The sequence below is a fragment of the Rousettus aegyptiacus genome, unplaced genomic scaffold (assembly GCF_014176215.1).
Source record: "Rousettus aegyptiacus isolate mRouAeg1 unplaced genomic scaffold, mRouAeg1.p scaffold_m13_p_3, whole genome shotgun sequence".
NCBI classification, from domain to species: Eukaryota; Metazoa; Chordata; class Mammalia; order Chiroptera; family Pteropodidae; genus Rousettus; species Rousettus aegyptiacus.
Window position 1 is genome coordinate 79,621,364 of NW_023416306.1, and position 21,255 is coordinate 79,642,618.

The following is a 21,255-nucleotide window of genomic DNA, read 5'->3' on the forward strand; positions in this document are numbered from 1 at the left end:
TGATGTCCTGGGTTCTAGGAGTGGGGCATGCGCAGCTCAGAAGGCAGGCTGTCAGAGCCACGCTGGGCATCTGCACTATACCTGCACCTAAACATTCTGAGACAAGTGTTTCAATCCTTCCCAAAGTCAGAAGGCTTACAAATGCCTATGACATCCACACTTGGGAGTGCAATTTGCTCTCATTTTGAAAAAGAAACTAACAAATATTAACTGCCTCCTCTGTACCAGACATGAGTATAGTTTCCTTACACCGTTTTATGTCTATATGATCACAGATGCTATATAAAAATCATGCTCTTATGTATGGTTCCGGGGGGTGCTCCAAAGCTGCAGCCACTCTGCCTGGGTGGGACCTTCTGTCAACTCCCTGCGGGCCTGCCCACACCCAGGACACCCATGGTCACTTGCTCTTTCTAGTTCAAGCTGCAGATACTCACTAGGCGTTGCCTCAAATGGGGCCATCCTCCCGTCTGTGCCCACTGCAGGCACCCCGGCCCCTAGTCTGCAGAGTGCAGGCCTCTCAGGTTGCAGTAGGGCCTCAGACCGCTTCTGACATCTCCCCATGATGCCATGCCAGGAGTGCCATGGAAATAAATGATGCTATTTTGATACCCCAAGTCACTCTTTTCTGTCTGTAATTGGTGTTTTCTGAGGGGACATCCTGAGACCAGGACACTGTCTGGCTCTTCATTGGATGTCTGCTCACCACATGAGGGCTACCAAAGGGTGACTGTCTCCCTCATTCCTTCCACATCAATTAGTGACTTTCCACCAGAAGAATGAGTTTTCCTTTACCCCTAAACAGTATACCTATACTGACTTACAGGTTACTAATTTATTCAGTGGGAATCAGCATTTCTTCAAGGAGCCGAGGGTATTTAGAAACCAAGACTGGGACTCCTAGCAACTAGGGCTTTTGTGTTCCCAGGCCCTCTCAAGGAAAAGAGTTCAGAAAGACAAGGTGGTGTGATACATGTACCAGCATGCCACCATGGCCCCTTCCTCATCCTCTTGAGCACACATACTTAAAAAAAAAAAAAAAACAACAAACAAGTGTGACCAGAGTAAACCCAGGACTGAGGTTCTTGATCTTCCACAATGGGCGAGCCACAGCAAGTGAGTGCCCTTCCACCACCTCCAAAGCAGTACAACAGGGAGCACACAGATGAAAATATCCAGGAAGGCCTAGTTCTTAAGCTTCCACTTTCAACAAGACAGTTATATGATGTTTGACAACCAGTTCCAATGTGAAGATCTTATCATCCACCCTTTGGAAAATTAGGGCATTTAATGGCTTCATCCTATGCAGTTGGATCACAAGAATGAACTGAGATAACTCAATATGCCTATCCTTATTAATGTCTTAGATATCTTGGTAAGGAGCCCTGAGACTATAAAATGACAAGAGGAACTAGATCTTGAGCTGATCTTTGTACGTGTGCATCATCTCATAAATGAATGCCAACCCCATCAAGCAAGAGAGACCATAAGAGTCACGATGGAGGTACAGAAATGTTGACGCCTTGGAACAGCTGAGAGGTTTCAAAAGCATCTGGAATGAGTCATTAAGATGATTCAAATTGGTTGGCTTCTTTGCCTAATGATAAGAGTAAAAACTGAACCAATGCATGCTGATGAGAGCAACCATTGAACTGACCGGAATGAACAACAAAGAGAAAATTCAGGTCATCGGAGAAACCAGATTATGCTGCCTCATGTGTTCTAATTAATGACATGAATGAAAGACAGTGAAGGATGTTTCTTTTTCTTCAGGTTTTTTTCATTTCAGTAAATAGCATTACATATTAGTTTATTTGATCTTGGAGAGTCTTAAAAGAAATATAACTAGGAGTTATGTAAATGGTTTCACTCTCCGACTTTATCAATTATGAGATGTCCCAGGCAGTAATTTCACTTTATGGCAAGCATAGGCAAATGAGTGTGACTACTACAAATGATCAACTAAAAAAACAAAGTGCTGCTGTTGCATGGAACATTCCTGTTTTTGGAGTGGCAATAAATGTTGAAGATAATTCTCAGTAATAGCAAGGAAAAGAGTTCAGAAAGACAATGTAGATTTATTTATATTATCTATAGATAAATAAAGGATATCAAGCTGTTCAAAAAAACAAGCACGAGATCACTCCCAGGGCCCACTAATCCTTCTCCCTTCCCTGGCTGCAAATCGCTGCCTTCTTTACCCTCAATCCATTTACTGGGTCAGCCACTCTAGTCTTCCAGAAGCCCCACCCTGACCCCCACAGCACACTGGCACCTCTGTGAGGTAAGAGAAAACAGAGGGCAAGAAAGCACATTATCTGTGAACAATCTAATGATGCGCACAACTACAACACAGCTGGCATTCATTTGGCATTTACTGAGAAAGTTTTCTGGGCAAGTGATGGCCAGGTGCTCTGTCCTCTTGGTCAGAGGAAGGGCTATGGTTGTGAGGAGGGGTCTCAGACTGTGACAAGCTATGGCAGGGGGAGAAATGACTACTCTAGGGCAATTCTGGAAAGGAAATCCTTCACATCATCACATATGTCTGAAGTAACAGAACCAATGGCTGCAGCCTATGTCCCAGAAAATCTGGAAATTTCCTGATTAGCACAACAACCAGAAGAGACGAAAGCTTCTCATTTCAACATAGTGCAATCATGACAACTATCCAAGTGAAATGTTAACAAAACCCTCCAAGGTACAAGACTGGATGAAAGGAGTCCTACTTTTAAATATTTTGATTACACAGAAGATGGAAAAACCCAACAAGGTTTTCTAGACTATTTATGTGGTTGAAGTAAACATCCCATGAGGTAAGATGAAGTGCTATGTTGCTGAATTACCTCTTATAAACCACATTGCCCCAATTTTCCTGGACATGGTCCTAAGGATGAGACACAGACTCAGCTCCACACGTGTCTGCACAAGAGAGGTCCTGGTTGGTAAAAATAAGGGGCACAGCAGCTCACCAGAATGGGGGGCAGAGACCAGACCTATGGCTGGGTTAACACAATGTCCCCAAGTTCTCTCAGACACAGGTTCCTGGGTGCCCTGTACCATAGGAACCACCCAAAAATAATTGAGAAATGCTCAGTTTTGTTAGGGTATCGTTGGTCTGAAAGGAGATAAAAAAAAATGTTGCTTATTGAAACGAAACAACCAGGAAACCTCTATTCCAAGCCCATGGTGGCTCACAAACCCGAGAAAGCCAAAGAATGTCATTGCAGCACACACTGTAGATCACACACAAATCTCTGGGCATGACTCATGGGTGTCCTCCGGCACCAACACTCCAGGACCCCCAAGGGCCTGTCCAAATATCCTGCGTGGCCCCAGCCCTGAGTACAGCCCGCCCTGGTGCCTGCTCACCCCCGAACCACTCTAGAACACACCTGTCCCTTTGCCTCATCTCCTCTTCACCCCGTTTTGTGAGACTGGGGAAGAACCAGGGGATTTCAGTGACCCAATTTTTAGAAATATATTCCAATAGCATTTTTTAAAGTAAAGACTTGGGGGGTTTTATTAACAGAAAGTCCCATATGAATGGTCACTGTGCCACCAGAAAGAGGAAGGAACTGGAGTAAGGGCGGCAAATTTCAACTACTGTGGCCCCCATATATTCATGACTGGCTAGCTTAAAGTGGTTTTTACATTTGTAAATGATCTAAAAAAATCAAAGAGTGTGCCATGTGAAAATCTTATGAAATTCAAACTTCAACGTCCACAATAAAGTCCTGTTGGAATGCAGGCACGTTGACCCACTTGGGCATAATCTGTGACTGATTTTGTGCTACAATGAGAGAACTCATGGCCTAAGGCCAACAGGTACTGTCTGGCTGTCCTGCAGAAGAAGTTTGGCAGACCAGGTCGTCCAGAGGGGCATGTGTAGTCTCAGGCAGCCCAAATGTTCCTGAGAGAGGAGGAAACCCCAGGAGTGCAGAAAGCATGATCTGAGGTGATAGTTCAAGCCAGAGATGGGAAGAGAACTACACCACATGTTTAATGGTGTTTCCTTTTGGGAAGTGACCCTAGGAGACAGAAGTATAGCAGGTGTGTGTGTGTGTGCATACATACATATATACATATGTGTGTGTGTGTATGTGTGTATAATCCCTCTACCTTTGCTAGAGCCATTTTAGAATGAAAAGGGGAAAATTAGGCAAACAAATTTAGTCAAATGTACAGCTAAGAAATGCATGCTCTGCAATCAATCTGAAGGCAAACGTACCCTTAAAAATAAACCCCATTCAGATGACAAGACAATGAATATGACTTCAGGTGGTAATATAAGTCCTAGCAGTAGTTTTGTTAAGGGTGTTGTTCTAGTTAACTGGGTAGCAAGTGTATGCTTTGAAAAATAGTTCTGTTTCCTCCTAGACTAATAATTAAAAATGCATGCCAAACTGGTTTGTTTTAAAATAGTCAGAAATAATAATTAAGAAGCTGAGTACATACACATATATAAACATAATAATCAATGTTAGAAACTCTTTAGAGGTAAATTCACAACTTCATATGGTTATTAATATAGAATTAGGCAAGCAAAAACAATAGATAATGAAAGTAATATTCCAGATATTCACTGACAATTTTATCATTACTAAGCTTTAAACTCTCTCATTATTTCATAAATCTCAAAGTAACTGAAAACTGAAACTGCTACAACTTAGTTATTATGGTCTCATTTAAAATTTTTTCATGGAATCACACTTGAATTTTTAAGGTCTTATGTTTCTTTTTCAAAAGATAACACACACACACACCGCCACACACAATTTATCGACTCCTCAACCTCTGCAGGCCCCATGCTCTTGACATGCTCATTTAACCCCGATAACAGTCAGATGAAATCGTCGGTATAATGCCCATTTAAATGAAACTGAGGCTCAAAAAATTAAGATACTTGCTCAAATTAAGATACTTTGGCAATCATGTTCCAAAACCTGAGCTTGTGGACATTCTACCATATAACATTTCTAAATTCAAATATAGTTGTAATACACAGGTCAAATGTTACTACAATTAACTTATAACGTAATTCATGCTGGCAACTGACTTTGATGGTAGCAACAAAAAAATTTTGTTGGGAAACATAATTACCCCTACAAGTTTGTTCATATATTCCACATAGTGTACTAGATACGAATAAGACCTAAGTCCCCAAGTGCAAAGGGCTCCTGATATAGTAAAGGAAACTTGTTGTGTCTATTTTTTATTAAAAGTCGTCAGTTTCTCTCCATAGGAGGCACAGACCAGAGTCCAGGCCCTTTCTGGTGGTTCCTATCTTTTTCAGACAGGTCTTCTATTGGGGTTGAAGGTGTGAAGTGAGGATGGACTGACTCTTACACAAACTTTACACTAATTCTTCTCCTATCCACAGGCTTATTTTCATAGGTTCCACAGAACAAATCAACTGCCTTCAAGGCTTGGGTCACTATACTTTCATCTGCTTCCTGGCTTCCAGTATGTTAGTGTTGCCTTCCTTCCACCCATTCTTCAGCCTTATGCATGATGCCTTTTAAAACCCTCTCTACTGTTATTTCAGAAGAGTTTTGGCAGGGTGCCTGATAATCTTCCATTTTTGAGGGCTTTCGTGTTTAATAATATTTTTAATTGTTCCTCATACTTGATGAATAGTTTGGGTATGGAAGTTAAGGTTTAAATAATATTTAAATTACATTTTATTTAAAGAGCTGATGATATATGGCCAAACTTGTACTCTAGAGCCCTATGTTAAATGGCTTCAATTTTTTAAAATGGGAAGAAAATATATGAACCATGAAGTCAATACCTGCAAACCTTTGGGGCAAAATAAAATAGGGCATAATTTATGTAAATGAAATTTAAAATGGTTAAAATGTGATATTACATCAAAAGCTGATGGTTAAGGAAAAAATAAAATAAAATAAAATAAAGATTGGACAAGAAAATTAAAACATGAGAGGGGATAACAAGCCTTAGTGAAATAGTTAAATGGACAATGATTTATTCTATTTGAAAAATAGTTCTAGCTTTGCCAGATCTTTATATAGTGGATCACAGGACACTTTTATGAGGTGGGAATATAAAATTATGCCCATTTTAAAAGTAAGATAAATAAGGGTCAGAGATACACAAGGCTGCTCCAGTGACCCAGAGCCCAAAGTAAAGAAGCCAAGTTGAGCTGGCTTCCTGATCCTAATGCCTTTTTTGAAGCAAATTTCAGGTGACCTGTGGTCCAGCTCAGTGTTAGAATGGAGGGCGGTTGGAGTGAATTCACCCTGAACTAACAAAGTTTACACTTCCAGGAACCCTCTGTGCATGGGCTCCTTCCAAGGAACCTATATCAAATTTTTTAAAAAGATAAACTGTACTTTTTAGAAGTTTTAGATGGACAGAAAAATTGGGAAGATAGTTCAGAGTTCTCATATTATTAACATCTAACACTGATGTGGCATATTTGTTATAATTAATGAACCAATATCAGTGCATCACTTTTATAATGAAATCAAATACTTTATTCAACTTTCCTTAGTTTTTACTTAATGTCTTTTTTCTGTTTCCAGATTCTCATCCAGGATCCCAGATGACATTGAGATTAATGAGAGGTAAGAAACTGACCTAGATGCTTATTCTATACCTTCCTTAAACCTGCCACAGGTTTAAGCATTATGCTTAGTTATTTTAATAATGAGCTCCCATTTTCTACGTAAAGAATCTTAGGAGAAAATACATAGTTGTTCTTTGGATCCTAGAATAACACACGCCTTGTTGTCTGGCCACAAACCACATAACTAGCATCCCGAACTCCCGCCCACCACCATCACTACAGGCTTCCACTGCTAGCCTGGGCAGGAGGGAGGAGCCAGCTGACCCTCGGCTTGACTTCAGACTGAAAACGTAACAGAGCAGTAGCAAACACTGAAAAAGCTTTAATTTATTCATTTCCTTACAGACCATCCATGAATTGGCTTGGCAAAACGGATCTTAAAATGACTCATATTTTAGCGTGGAATCTCTCGAATTAGGGGAATTGTGTGCAGACAGCTTTTATTTGCTGCCCTGGAACTGCTTTATTTTCCTAGAGGACCCCTTACTAAAAGTATTTCAAGCTCATCCTCTAACACATGATGGGGTCTACACACTATGAACTTGGATTGACTCATTCATTCACTCAAAATGGTTATTTTCAGAATGTCTTCTGTCACTTGTGTTAAAAGGGCTCTAATGAAGACTCCAGGCATTTTGTTAAATGCTGGGTGCACCCTTGTGAACAAAGTAACACTGAGCATCGGGGACATGCAAATAAAAACCAAAATGGAATATGACAACATACACATCTGAATGGCCACAAATCACAGCAGCACTATTTATATCATCAGAACCTGGAAAGGCCCAGAAACAGAGAACTGTATAAATGATCCAACTACATATTTGTGATGTTTGCCCTTTTCTGTATGTATATATTAAACAAAAAATTAAAACACAAAAGACAGCATCCCCGAGCCCATGAAGCATAGGATCTAGCAGAAAAGAGAAAATAAGTAAATATACAAATGCCTCCATTCTGCTGTTACTATCTAGGGTGGAGAAGGCTTTATTCTTTTTCCATCTGGAAGCCCTGTAGCCATCCTGATTACTTCACTGTCTCTCTTTAAGTCTCTTCCAATTCTGTCATATCCATCCTGCAGTGACTATAAATGCAGGGAATATTGTGTACAGATTCTCTAGATTTTGGTACAAAGAACATAAAATCTATTTTGTTTTTCCGATCTTCCTGGATAAGACTAGCAATTTGCAAGTCCTTCTTGATGTGGAGGTATCTGAAATATTGTTTCTGGAAGCAGTCACTATGCTTTTTTTGGGTCATGATTAATAGACAAGGGAAAATTTGTAAATGGGTGGTTTTTGGATTTTTTTCCCTGAAGGTCTTATTTGATGCACAATAATTTTGGATTTCTTTTCCGCATGTTCCAAATGATGTTTTCAGTGCATTCCCATCCTCTTGGTATTTCAATGTGTGGAAGGGCTTAAAGTTGTCTGAAAATATGAAGATTTTACTGTTGACTCCCTCTTGGCTCATTTACACAAAAGTTCAATTACTTAATACTGCTCTATCCAAAATATGATCCACATGATTTTGTACAACTAGAGTTAGTTGCATCATGTTTGAAATAAGTGGGCCAAAAGCTACAGCTTATTGATCCCTGTTACATGAAAATTTTAGTTGTTAAGATATTTTTTTGAATTTTGTGTTTGCTACTTATCTTTCATAATCTCCTATTAATAATTCAGCTGAACCTGTAAGTTTAAATAATATTGCAAGAAATAGACTGTTTTCCAGAGGCCAAAGCTGACCAAAGTAATGAAAAAGGCCTGCACAATTCTTATCTTTATTTGGAAACAGAGAGATGTTGTTGAGCACTGGAGGGGAACGCGGGCCCCAGGACCCCAGAGGCTTGCTCAACGACTGTCCAATGTGGATTATGCAGCCCAGCAACAGGAGGAAATGGAAACAGAGGGTGTGGGCCAACAAAGTCAAGCTGTCTATTTGAAAAAAAAAAAAGAAAAGAAAGAAAGAAAGAAAACAGCCACAGGACAGATTCCAATTTTCTAAAAGTCAAACTTCAGCCTTGGACAAATACAAATTGCACGCTATTTTTAAAATCAAATAGCTGTAAGCACAGCAGTTATACAAAAAGAGGGTTTTTAATTTACTAGTGCCATAAGCGCTGAATACTCACCAGATATCTTTTACCACCTCTTATAAAGCAAGAAAATGCACAGAGAAGAAACTAAAGTTTGAGTTTGAAAAAATCTTACAGCAAGTAGTTAACAACTTACTATACTAACACAACTAGAGAAGCTGCAAGCCCTTTGCCCCAACTGACACACGGGTAGTGAACTTGCTCAAACAGGGCCCTCCCATTACTTCCAAGAGCACTCACATATATCTGGGCCTTTTCTGTTCACATCTTTGTATGTGAAAGCGATCATGATTTTTTAATTGCTTCTAGATGACTGGCCTAAAGGCCCTGTGGCTCTATGAAAACATAGTTATGTATATATGAAATCACTTAACTAATTACAAGAAGGTGATTACTTCAAACATGCTTCTCTTGAAACTTTAAGTTCTTGGGGCCAAAAAAAAAAAAAAAAAATTAACGTTTTTTAGGGGGAGAATGGTGGTGATCGTGATACTATGCAGTTTGTATTTATAAGATACATACACTATTTTAAACACATTAAAAACATAATAATCAAAGTGAATAAAAACTGATAGTCAGGACATGTGAACATAAAATTATTCTCAATTTAAACTACAACTAGACTTGGTAAGATAAGGTAGTTTAGAAAGGCATTCAGCAACAATTTTAACTATCATAAACAGCTTGAAATAAAAAATAAAACAGTTTGATGTAAAAAATTGATTTGCAGGATGCTCAGTTTGAAATCTACCTTAAAAGCATACAGAATCACTTTACACCCACTAGAATAGCTATAATAAAAAAGACACAATAACAAGTGTTGGTGAGAATGTGGAAAAGTGGAACTCTCCACATTGTTGGTAAGAATGTAAATGGTATAACCACTTTGTAAAACAGTTTGGCAGTTTTCTTCTCCTTTAAAAATGTCCTTTATAAATTATGAAATGATACATTCATGTATGAAGTGGAGTTATAACTGTTCCTTTAAATTTCTCAGTAATGCAGGTGTTGGGTTTCTTTAAAATGTTACACACATCCATTACTCATGGGGCTCAGAAAGGAGACTGACTATTCTGGCAAGGTGAATGCTCCTGTCTCTCCTCTTGCTGTAACTAGAACCCTGGGCTAGGACACTGGAACTTCTTGGAAGCATGGCTGGAGGGACAAACTGAGGGAATCAGATGAGGTAACACTTCTCTTTAAATATAGCAACTTTTTCAATCTCTATTTTTGGAACTCTTATTAGATTATGTTGAACTACCTAATCATCTTTCTGCTCTTTTTAAATCTAATATTTTCCTTTAGTGATATCTAACCTGTTGTTTGGCTTATTCGCCAGTTTTTAATTTTTAAATAGAATTTAAAATTGAAAAAGATTTATTAATATGAAATTGTTTCATTTTTATAATAGGCTCTGGTAAAAAAAAAAAAAAAAAGTCCTTCCAGGTAAAGAATCAACAAGGAAACAATGGGCCTAAAAGACACACTAGACCAGATGAATTTAATAGATATTTTCAGAGCATTTTACTTTAAAGCAACAACATATACATTCTTCTCAAGTGCACATGGAACATTTTCAAGAACACACCACATGTTAGGACACAAAACAAGTCTCAATAAATATAAGAAGATTGTAATCACAATGGTATGAAACTAGATAACTACAAGAAAAAAACTGGAAAATACACAAACACTTGGAGGCTAAATAACATGCTACTAAACAATGAATGGATTATTAATGAGATCGAGAAAGAAATCGAAAGATACCTAGAGATAAATGAAAATGAAAACACAATGACTCAAAATCTATAGGACACAGCAAAAGCAGTCCTAAGAGGGAAATTCATAGTAATACAAGCTTACCTCAAGCAACAAGAAAAACTCAAACAATCTAACCTTTGACTTAAAAGAACTAGAAAAAGAACATCAAACAAAGCCCAAAGTGAACAAAAGGAAGGAAATAATAAAGAGCAGAGCAGAAATAAATGAAATACAGTCTAGAAAAACAATACAAAAGATTAATGAAACCAAGAGCTAGTTCTTTGAAAGGATAAAGAAAAGTGACAGACCCTTAGCCAGACTTATCAAGGAAAAAAGAGGACTCAAATAAACGAAATTAGAAATGACAGAGGAGAAATAACCACGGACTCCACAGAAATACAAGGGATAATAAGAAAATACTAGGAGCCAACAAATTGGACAATCTGAAAGAAATGGACACATTCCTAGAAACATATAATCTCCCAAGACTGAGTCTAGAAGAAACAGAAAATCTGTACTGACCAATTACTACCAATGAAATAGAATCAGTAATCAAAAACCTCCCCCAAAACAAAAGTCCTGGACCAGACGATTTCATAGGTGAATTTTACCAAACATTCAGAAAAGAATTAACACATTCTTTTCAAACTGTTCCAAAAAATTCAAGAAAAGGGAAGGCTCCCTAATTCCTTTTATGAGGCCACCATTACCTTGATTCCAAAAACAGACAAAGACATTACAAAAAAAGAAAAACTATAGGCCGATATCTCTTAGGAACATTGATGTTAAAATCCTCAAAAAATATTAGCAAACCTAATTTAGCAATACATTAAAAATATCATATACCATGATCAAGTTGGATTTATTTCTGGGAAGCAAGATTGGTACAATATCTGTAAATCAATTAATGTGATACACCACATTAACAAATCAAAAGATAAAAAACGTATGATCATATCAATAGATGCAGGAAAAGAGTTCAACAAAATCCAGCATGCATTTATGATAAAAACTACCAGCAAAGTGGGAATAGAGGGAACATACTTCAACATATATGACAAACCTACAGCTAATATACTCAGTGAGGAAAATCTAAAAGCATTTTCCTTACGATCAGGAACAAGACAAGGATGCCTACTTCCACCACTCCTCTTCAACACTGTATTGGCAGTGTTAGCCACAGCAATAAGACAAGAAAGAGAAATAAAAGGCCTCCGAATTGGAAAGGAAAAAGTAACACTCTCGTTATTTGCTGGTGACATGATACTATATAGAGAGAATCCTTAACATTCCCCCAAAACAACTGTTAGAGCCGATCAATGAATTCAGTAAAGTAGCAGGTTACAAAATATATATTCATAAGTCAGTGGCATTTTTATACACCAATGATGAACTTTCAGAAAGAGAAATTAACAATTTCACTTACAATTGTGTTGAAAACTATAAAATACCTGAGAATCAAATTAACCAAAGAGATAAAAGACCTGTTTTCAGAAAATTATAAGTCATAGAAAAAAGAAATTGAAGAAGATACAAATAAATGGAAGCATATATTGTGTTCATGGGTAGGAAGAATCAACATCACTAAAATGGACATACTATCCAAAGCAATCTATAGGTTCAATGCAATCCCTATCAAAATATCAATGGTACAAATAATCCTAAAATTTATATGGAGCCATAAAAAAACCCAAATAGCCACAGCAATCTTGAGATAGAAAAACAAAGTTGGAGGTATCATACTAACTGATATCAAACTATATTACAAGGCTACAGTAATCAAAACAGCATAGAATTGGCATAAAAATAGATACACTGATCAATGGATCAGAAATAAAGAGCCTAGAAATAAATCCACGCCAGTATGCTCACTTAATATATGACAAAGGAGATAAGAATATACAACTGGGTAGAGTCTCTTCAATAAATGGTGTTGGGAAAATTGGACAGGTACAAACAAACAAACAAAAAAGCTGGACCACCTTCTTATACTGTATACAAGAATAGACTCATATGGATTAAAGACTTAAATGTAAGGCCTGAAACCATAAAAATTCTAAAAGAAAACATAGGCAGTAAACTCCCTGATATTGCTAATAGTAATTTCTTTTCAGATATATCTCCTCAGGCAAGGGAAACAAAAGAAAAGAGAAACAAATAGGACTACATGAAACTGAAAACTTTATGTACAGCAAAGGAAACCATCAACAAAACGAAAAGACAACTGACTGTTTAAAAGAAGATACTCACTACTGATACACCTGATAAGAGGTTAATATCTAAAATATATAAAAAATTCATACAACTCAACAAGAACAAAAACAATCCAATTAAAAAATGGGCAGAAAATCTGAACAGATATTTCTCTACAGAGGAAATACAGATGGCCAATAGACATATGAAAAGATGCTCAAAGTCACTAATCATCGGAGAATTGCAAATGAAAACCACAATGAGATATCATCTCACACCTGTCAGAATGGCTATCATCAATAAATCAAAGAACAAGTGTTGGCAAGGATGCAGAAAAAAGGGAACCCTCATGCATTACTGGTGGGATTGCAAACTGGTACAGCTGCTATGGAAAACAGTCTGGAGGTTTCTCAAAAAATCAGAAATGGATATACCTTTTGATCTAGCAACTGCACTTCTGGGTATTTATCCAAAGAAAACCAAAACAATAATTCATAAAGATCTATGCACCCTTATATTCATGGCAGCACAATTTACAATAGCCAAGATATGGAAGTAACCTAAATGCCCATCAACAAATGACTGGATAAAGAAGTTATGGTTCATATATGCAATGGAATATTACTCAGCCATTAAAAAAATGAAATCCTACCATTTGCACGACATGGATGGACCTAGAGGTTATTATGATGAGTGAAATAAGTCAGACAAAGATAGATAAATATTATATGATTTCACTTATATGCAGAATCTAAGAAACAAAAAGAACAAACTAATCAAAAATAGACTCACAAATATAGTAGACAATTTGGTGACGGACAGTGAGGAGGAAGGTTAGGGGGCTAGGAGAATGGAATGAAGGGTTACAGAAGTACAAATTAGTAGTTGATAGTTGGTCATGGGGATGAGGAGCATGGCATAGGGAATGTGGTTAGCATTAATATGATGGCTAGGTGGAGAGCCAGGGGAGGGAGGGAGCAATTGGAGTGATCGTTTCATGAACTATATAGATGTCTAACCAATATAACGTATATTTGAAACTAAATAATTTTTTTCAAAAGTCCTACATTTTAAATTAGGTTTCTATTAGTTCAGTTATCACTTTGAGAATTTTAGTCTTTTACTTCGTAGTTTTTGCCCAGATTGTTCTATAATTCTCAATTAACAGAGGGTTTTTTTTTTTTCAATTAATGTGTATTTTTTTAATGTACAATTACTACAGGGTCATTTTTTTAATGTGACCATTCTGTGGGTACAGGTGTGAGAATGTCTCTCCAGGGCAGTTTCACAGTGGCTTTTCCCAGAGCCTGGGGGAGTCCATGTATCCATATGTTACATTCCTTTCTGGACTTGAGCTTCTACCTGAACCACATGTAGGTTGAATAAACTGAGACTCTGAACTTATGCCAGGGATCTGGAGAGGTGGGTTTCTCTACCATCAATTCAGCTTTGTGGGGGTGGTTAGCAGTTATTCTCTTCCCTTTAGACTAACAGAAGGCTTTGAGGCTCCAAGCTCTGAGAAGAGGACACAGCCTTCATCCGATGTAGTCCAGGCTGTCCTCCCATTTGTGTGCTGAAGCACTCCAGCCCCAACTCAGGGCTCAGATCTGTTCTTAGACCCTGTAGGCTTCCCAGCACCAACCTCCGCCCTGGCTCTGATTTCACTCTGTATTTATGGCTCTCAGGACATTTCTACTTCTTTCTCTTAAACTTAACTATGTACTTAAAACATGTTACATTTAATCCAGAATTTGTGTGTGTTTAAAATGGCGGGGAAGGGTGCATATGGTCATCTCAGCTTGCCATATTTCTTTAAGTATCCCCTTCTTTCTTTGTGGTAAGAAATACCACTTTTTCATTTCTCTTTATTTAATTGTATAAGTAACTAACAAATGCATAAAAATTAAGTGACTAAAGCTAAAGTTAAACTTCCCTCTGACATAACCCCAATTCTAGTATCTATCTCTCCCCGGGTGAGTGTCTTACAGATCTCTCCTTGTATTGTAGACCTTTCTGGAACCACAGAAAATAGGTGGAATTTTTGAGTCCACATATGCTGCTGGTGGGAATGCCTATGATGCAGTCACTTTGGAAAAGGAGTTTCTTACAAAGTTAAACATACATTCATTTTATTTACTTGGGTAAATTCTTAAGAGTGGGACTGCTCAGTCACACTCTTAAGAATTTACCCAAGTAATAAAAATTTATTTTGACACCAAAGTACTAAAATGTTTATGGCAGCTTTATTATTAATCACCCAAATTTGAAAACAATGCATATATCCTTTAACTGGTGAGCTCCATCCATACCATGAACCCAACTACTAATATACACACCATGGATGACTCAAGTTCTGCTGAATATAAGACGCTAGTTTGAAAAGCCTATATACTCAATGAGAGTCTGGAAATGGCAAAATTATAGGGTTGGAGAAGAGATGAGTAGTTGTCAGTGGCTAAAGATAGGGAGAAGGGTTGACTACAAAGGGGAAGGAGGGAATTTGTTGGGATGGTGGGAGTTTTAGATCTTGATTGTGGTGGTGGTCACATGACAGTATGCTTTTGTCAAAACGACTGTGTGAAAATTACACCTCAGTTAATATGCTTCAATACAAAAATGTTAATGAATGAAATCATACTACACTCATATTATTTACTCTTGCTTTTCTTCACTCAACAATATGTATTGAAGAGCTTTTTCTGTGAAGGTACAGGATTGCTATATTCTTTTTAATGGCTGGGTAGTACTATACTGTGCATATTAATCAAGGGTGTGTCAGCCCATGAGGGAAGAGAAATTTCTTAAAGTAAGAGGGTGCTATAGGAAGAAAGAAGGGAAGGGTGTAGAGCACCAAACAGATGTCTACCCTCTCTCTACCAACACATGTTGAGGCCACTCTACAGAGCACAATGAACACTCCCAACCAAACTTGGCTACAAATGCCGATATGACAGTGTCACACATTACAAGAGTGTGTGAAGATATTTATTATTCGCATGATGAGAAGTATGGGAAGGGAAGGAGTATGAGTATAAAGGAGTATTTGGTATAAAATCCCAAGCTCTTTGAGAGCAGGGGTGGACTACTGGCTCTGGCTTTTACTGTGGTTGGGGTGGGTAGTGTGGTTTCAACTTGCTGTTAGCACGTAGGGAATATGCAGACTTTCTGATCAGCTTGCTGAGATGTAGACAGAGGGGAAGAAGAAGGTAATGTTTAAGAGCTGTCAGGAGTCAAGTATCAAAAATAGGGTCAAGCTCTGTATTAGATATCATCCCTAATTTCTTGATTCTCTAAATATCATTCTTATAGCTCCAAAATTATCCTCCTAAAACATGAATGTTTTCATGTCACTATTCTTCTCAAAACCTTAAAATGATTTTGTAGAGCCCAGACCTGGGGTCCCCCACCCCTGGGTCACATACTGGTACGGGTCTGTGGCCTGTTAGGAACCAGGCCGCACAGCAGGAAGTGAGCGGTGGGCAAGCGAGTGAAGTTTCATCTGTATTTGCAGCGCTAGCATCACTGCCTCAGCTCTACCTCAGCATTAGATTCTCATAGGAACACCAGTCCCAGGTGCCAAAAAGGTTGGGGACCACTGGCCTAGACTAAAGGCTAAATTTCTAAAATGTGGCATTCAAGGCTCTCTGTGAAATTTCTCCAAATTTGCTTATAACTTTTGCTTCTAATTCTTTACTCCAGTCCCAGTGAACAGTCTTCCAGCACTTGTCAAAATTCTTGTCATTCTACTCAAATGCCATCTTTTCAGGAATCTCTTGTCTACAGCCATGCCACCCTGAACACGCCCAATCTCTTCTGATCTCTGAAGCTAAGCAGGGTTGGGCCTGGTTAGTACTTGGATGGGAGACCACCTAAGAATACTGGGTGCTGTACGCTTTAAAAAAAAAAAAAGAAATCTCTTGCCTATCTCCATAGAATTTGTATATTATAGAAATCACTTGTAATTACAGAGAGATGTACATATTTGTTCCTCCAACTAAATGAGTACTGAAGCAACTAGATAATATGAAATTTGATAATAGAGTGTTTTATTCACCATGAATTGCTAGCACAAGATCAAGGCACATAGTAGGTGCTTGAAAAACATTTGTTAAATTCATGAATGGACATGACCTACATATGAAAAAGCTAAAGGAAATAAAAGGGATTTAGTAAAACTGAGACATTTGGGAGAATGACTGAGAAACAAAGTTAAACAAGAAAGTAAAAATAGGGAAGTTTTTAGATAAATGTTTTGGTATAAAATCTCTAGAACTTTAGGAAAGACAATTGGCCCAAGACAGAAACAGCTACTGCTATTCCTGGCACATAAGTGCCTATTGAATAAACAATATGACTAGTTGGTTAAAACAAACAGAAATAAAGAAATAAATTGCTGAGCACATACCCTGTATAGAAAGTATGTGACACACATTCTTAGGGGAGATCCTCATCTAATTCTGAGAAGCAAAGGGAAGAAAGTCTAAGAGAAATTTGTGTCCAGATGTGGATGGCATCATGAAATGGGCCAGGCTGGAACTGAGAGAGCAGTGGAGTGGCAAGGATGGGTCCCTGAGAAAAAATGAAGTGGTACTAATCACAGTGGTTTGATTCCTATTTGACAGAGCATAATGCTTGCCGTGGAATTAGACAGAAAGTTTTGTCACTAAGTGCTACATTATTGCTAATCCCCCACTCCGAAGATGTAAACAAGCCATTTTCAACATGAAAACATTTAAAATTTACTTTTGCTATTCTGAATTACAGACACCAAATGGCATACTTTCATAAACAGATGATGGTATGGCTCCTCCTGCTATTGGCCAGTGAATTCAGATGGAAAATATTGTTTCACTAAAATCTGCTTGGAATTAGTCAGTTGAAAAAGCAAAACCACCTTAACCAGCAAGGATTTTGCTCTTTGTATGTTATAACTAAGGTTTTTAACCACCCTTGGAAACCAAACCAATCAACTTCTCAGTAATTTAAGTACATATTTGGAAAAGAAGGCCAAGAATAAAATAAAGCAACCATAGTCTTTGAAACTTATATATAATTAAAGGACAAATCTCATGAGACAGAGCTAAAAACTGTATAAGGTTTCTATAATCATTTATAAATTTTGTTGTAAATGAATCAAACTAAAAGGAAATAACCAATCAATAAATACCAACAGTTTAATAGGTACAAAACTTGTACTAGGCTATACAAAGAGTATTCCAACAATAAAAAGATGTTCCTTCAAGAAAATAAAACGCATGTTAATTGAAGAAAGTCACATTAAACAGTAATAACTTCTTTGTTACATAACTTTTACATAGGATAGTCCAAGTGCTCTTGTTATATATGTGTTTAACTCTATGCTACCTTATATCACCACCACCTAGCCACGCTCATTTGACCCACTCTTGATCAGAACCCCAGAGATCATAGTTGATGAGACTAGGGGTGGATATATGACCCAAGCTGGGCCAATCAGTTTCTCTGGAGAAATCTGAAATTGAGGGCCAGGCCACCAAAGGTAAACAAGCTTGGGTTCTTTGAGACTGTCTGTCAACCCAGTGGGAGCTGTTCTGCAGAAGGCGAGACCTACTGAGAAGAGAATTAACTAAACTTAGAGAAAGTAGTATGGATGTGGCAACTCAGAAAAAGGAAGCAAGGTAAAGGTCCCTGAGAGCCACCTGGACTGTAAGGGTGACTCCACATTCCTGGTGCCAGGTCCTGGGGAATCCCTTCCACCCTTCTAGAAGAGGGTATTCTCAGAATCCTTCCAATATACCCACTTCGTACCTGGAATTATCTGAAGTGGGTTTCTATTACTTGCAAGCAAAATGTCTTAACAAACACAATGGTTTTCAATGCCATCAATGACAATAGGGGAACAGGATGGATATGCGAGATTTTTTTTTTTTTCCAGAAAGACTAGAACATTTGTGTTAACAGAAATATTAAAAAAGAGGGTAGAATCAAGCTCCAAAGTATTTGTTCTTTGCATTTGGTCACTCTCCAGAGCCCTGAACAGTCCTTCTAAAACAATTTTTCCAACTTTATACTTATTTTCCTATGGAAAAAATTCACTGACTTCTTCATTCTGCTATAGTTGGAAGTCCCACCACAACTGACTTACATAATTTCCTTTTAGATATTTTTCCTCTTTGCCTTCTTTTTAATTGGCTTTTAAAATATTTCCTTTATCCCTGTATATAGTTGGGAAGTTATGTGCTCTATTTCGCTTGTCAGATGGTTACCTTAAGTATCTTATTATATATACCTATCAAAGTCTAAAAAAATACGTCTCAATCCTTCTCACAAAGGACTTTACAACATTTAAATTTTAGTCGCCCTTGTATTGCTATGTATTTTTAAATTCTAGCATTAAAAATAAAGACTTCACTTGACACAATTATTTTATTATACAATCACTGTTTGATGTATTTATTATATTTTCTTCTTTATTGCTTCTCGTATCTCAAATCTTCCTTCTGGGATCACTTTCTCTTTGCCTGAAGAATATCCTTTCATTCTATAATGAATGTCTATTAGAATTTCTATTCTCTCATTAGCTACTTATATGACATGACATTACCTTTATTTCATTGTATTTTTTCCCCAGTTTTATTGAGATGTAATTGACATATAACATTATGTTAGTTTGAGGTGTACAACGTAATACTATATTTGTATCTATCATAAAATGATTGCCATGATAAGCCTAGTTAATACCCATCACCACAGTTACAATTTTTTCTTGTAATGAGAACTTTAAAATCTACTCTTTTAGCAACTTTCAGATAGACAATACAGTATCATAAACTATAGTCACCATGCTATACATTACATCCCTAGGACTTACTTATTTTATAACTGGAAGTTTGTACCTTCTGACTCATTTCATTCATTTCACCAGCCCTCCTCACCCCGTCTCTGGCAACCACCAATCTGTTCTCTGTATCTATGAGTTCGATTATTATTTATTTTTGTTTTTAGATTCTATATAAGTGAGATCATACAGGATTTCTTTTACTAGTTATGATTAGCATAATGCTCTCAAGGTCCATTCATGTTGTTGAAATGTCAGGATTTCATTCTTTTTTAGGGCTGAATAACATTCCTGTGTGCATGTGTGTGTATGTGTGTGTATCAATCATATTTTCTTTATTCATGTATCTCTGGAGGAACACCAGTTGTTTCCATGTCTTAGCTATTATAAACAATGTTGCAATGAATATGACGGCACAGATATTACTTTCAATTTTAAAAGCTCTCAGTTTGCTTTCTGGTTTCTACTGCTATTGGTGAAAAGTCAGTTTGCTACTTTGAAGGTGATCCAATCCATTTGCTTTAAAAATGTTCTTGTCTTTGGTATATGCAGTTTCATTATAATGTATTCGGCTGTGAATTTCCCTTTTTTTTTTTTCCTGCTTGGATTTAATTTGTTTTTTGATAGTGGGTTTTAAAAAATGCACAGAATATAAGTATCTTAAGAATGAATAAAATGTAATGTACATTGCAACAGAATCTGGCCAGCACCCCAGAAGCCCATTGACATTCCTCTTCCCAATCATGGACTCCTCATTTCCCTCTAAAGTTGATGACTACCTTGATTTTTATGCAAATAACTTCCTTGTTTTTCTTTATAGTTTTTCTACTTAAGTGTGCAAACTTAAACACTATAGTTTAGTTCTACTTGTTTTCAGACCTCATTTATACAGAATCATAAACCATATATTGTTTATTGTCTATTTTCATTGCTCAAGATTTTGTGAGATTCACCCACAATGTTGCATGCAGCTCTGTTTTTTGTTCATTTTAATACTAAATGGTACTTCATGACATACAAAATATCACAATTTATATTTTTCCATTCTATTGTTAAAGAACATTTGGGTTGTTTCAAGTTTGGGGCTATTACATATAATGCCTTCTGTGACACTCTTGTGCATGTTTCTTGATATATATAAACAATTCTTTTGGATTTATACAAAGGGATATGGGCACCTCAACTTTTATAGAAAATATCAGTGTTTATACCAATTTTAGTATCAGTATATGAAAATACCTATTGTTCCATATTCTAACAATTCGTATTGTCAGTCTTTTTACTATTAATCATTCTGGTGACTGTGCAATACTATCTCATAGTGATTTAAAATAGTTTTTCCATTATTTTACTGGTGGAATTAAGACACGTTTATTGGCCATCTGAATTTTTATTTTTGTGAATAGTCTACTCAAATTGCTTGCCCATTTTTCTACTCAGTATCTGTCTTTTCCTTATCGATTTTTGGAGTTCTTTACATATATTGCCTGGGATATATAAAATGCTCAATAAAACACACTTGCTGTAGATATGACTTATGATTGCTTTTGCCATTTTCTGTACCTAAGATACAACTCATGTCAATAAGCACAAATCTACTTTGTTATTTTTAAGGCAATAAGCTAAGCCACTGCATAGATATACATTATAATTTAAGCAATCTCATATTGACAATCTTTTGAGTTATTTGTAATTTTCACTATTTTATACATTATAATGAACATCCTTATAAGATATTTTTGGACATTTGTGAAGAAATTTTGTTAGTTAAAATCTCAGAAGCAGTATGGCTTAACA

At 37.0% G+C, this 21,255-nt stretch overlaps 1 protein-coding gene and 2 pseudogenes across 3 annotated transcripts in view; 2 read left to right on the forward strand and 1 right to left on the reverse strand.

Annotated features, from left to right (window-relative positions):
• The window catches only part of LOC107502051 (centromere protein P), a 197,229-nt gene that overhangs the window by 7,843 nt on the left and 168,131 nt on the right, over positions 1-21,255 (reverse strand). The window lies entirely within an intron of this gene.
• LOC118614962 lies at positions 1,099-1,752 on the forward strand (annotated as a pseudogene).
• Positions 16,417-16,535, forward strand: LOC118601143 (annotated as a pseudogene).